The 2,186-nt window shown below is 45.2% G+C and overlaps 1 non-coding gene across 1 annotated transcript; it reads left to right on the forward strand.

Moving 5' to 3' along the window:
- Positions 1 to 1,719: 1,719 nt before the first annotated feature.
- LOC126458754 (U6 spliceosomal RNA) lies at positions 1,720 to 1,826 on the forward strand. Its single transcript, XR_007585722.1, has one exon. It is a non-coding gene; the product is annotated as a U6 spliceosomal RNA (small nuclear RNA).
- The last annotated feature ends 360 nt before the right edge of the window (positions 1,827 to 2,186 follow it).

Below are 2,186 nucleotides of genomic sequence, written 5' to 3' on the forward strand. Positions count from 1 at the left end.
ACCTAGAAAATTTTTTGGTTCGATGTGTCTCTTTCAAGATACTTAATTGCCTCAAGCTAAAATAAACACCCTGTATGCTATACTAGTAACGCCGGAAAACTGAAGCAAAATGCGGGCTCGACACTTGGCGCATGGAGGGACTATTAACCCTCAACGGAGATAAATATATGTGTTATGCATCATGGAGGTTGAACCTGCAACTATCATTAAAAGTTAAGTACACTACTGGCCATTAAAATTGCTACACGATGAATATGCTACAGACGCGAAATTTAACCGACAGGAAGAAGAGGCTGTGATATGCAAATGATTAGCTTTTCAGAGTATTCACACAAGGTTGGCACCGGTGGCGACACCTACAACGTGCTGACATGAGGAAAGTTTCCAACAGATTTCTCATACACAAACAGCAGTTGACCGGCGTTGCCTGGTGAAACGTTGTTGTGATGCCTCGTGTAAGGAGGAGAAATGCGTACCATCACGTTTCCGACTTTGATAAAGGTCGGATTGTAGCCTATCGCGATAGCGGTTTATCGTATCGCGACATTGCTGCTCGAGTTGGTCGAGATCCAATGACTGTTAGCAGAATATGGAATCGGTGGGCTTAGGAGGGTAATACGGAACGCCGTGCTGGATCCCAACAGCTTCGTATCACTAGCAGTCGAGATGACAGGCATCTTATCCGCATGGCTGTAACGGATCGTGTAGGCACGTTTCGATCCCTAAGTCAACAGATGGGGACGTTTTCAAGACAACAACCATCTGCACGAACAGTTCGACGACGTTTGCAACAGCATGGACTATCAGCTCGGAGACCATGGCTGTGATTACCCTTGACGCTGCATCGCAGACAGGAGCACCTGCGATGGTGTACTCAACGACGAACCTGGTTGCACGAATGGCAAAACGTCATTTTTTCGGATGAATCCAGGTTCTGTTTACAGCATCATGATGGTCGCATCCGTGTTTGGCGACATCGCGGTGAACGCACATTGGAAGTGTGTATTCGTCATCGCCATACTGGCGTATCAGCCGGCGTGATGGTACGGGGTGCCATTGGTTACACGTCTCAGTCACCTCTTGTTCGCATTGACGGCACTTTGAACAGTGGACGTTACATTTCAGATGTGTTACGACCCGTGGCTCTACCCTTTATTCGATCCCTACGAAACCCTACATTTCAGCTGGATAATGCACGACCGCATGTTGCAGGTCCTGTACGGGCCTTTCTGGGTACTTAAAATGATCGACTGCTGCCCTGGCCAGCACGTTCTCCTGATTTCTCACCAATTGAAAAGTCTGGTCAATAGTGGCCGAGCAACTGGCTCGTCGCAATATTCCAGTCACTACTCTTGATGAACTGTGGTATCGTGTTGAAGCTGCATGGGCAGCTGTACCTGTACACGCCATCCAAGCTCTGTTTGACTCAATGCCCAGGCGTATCAAGGCCGTTATTACGGCCAGCGGTGGTTGTTCTGGGTACTGATTTCTCAGAATCTATGCACCCAAATTGCGTGAAAATGTAATCACATATCAGTTCTAGTATAATATATTTGTTCAATGAATACCCGTTTATCATTTGCATTTCTTCTTGGTATAGTATTTTTGATTGCCAGTAGTGTAATTACAACGTAATGCTTATGAACGGGCAGACAGATGCATTGCTGTTCGACTACGCTGTTGGCGATAAATCACTGAAAATCTTCTTTGGCTGAGGTCGCATTCGCTTCGGCAATACATATGTTAAAACTGAAACGATGCAGAGAGTATTAGGATGACCTCTGCTCAAGGATGACACTCTAAATCGTGAAGCGTTCCACATTTAATAAAAAGAGAGTAAAAACGTTCGCTAACGCACGTGTGTGCAATGGCTATCGACTCGGAGGTAAGCCCGTTCGAATTCTGGTGGTGGTTGAAATTTTCCTTGCCAGTATTTGGCCCGAAAGGTAAGCAGCAGTAGCGGCGTAAAGCTCCCGATCACTAGACTTTGCGCCGATGTCCTGAATTAATCATTTCAGACCTGAATTTTTTCTGGAGGAAGAGAAATTTTTCTTTATGTGGTAATTCTCTTTGGCGATTTTTCAAAAATGATTTTAGACGCAAGACCTATACAAAAATACGTAGCCTTTTCAAAATACTGTTTATGCACTTGGCTTCATTTTATGGACCAACATAACTAGTTATGT

Source organism: Schistocerca serialis, chromosome 2 (genome assembly GCF_023864345.2).
Source record: "Schistocerca serialis cubense isolate TAMUIC-IGC-003099 chromosome 2, iqSchSeri2.2, whole genome shotgun sequence".
NCBI classification, from domain to species: Eukaryota; Metazoa; Arthropoda; class Insecta; order Orthoptera; family Acrididae; genus Schistocerca; species Schistocerca serialis.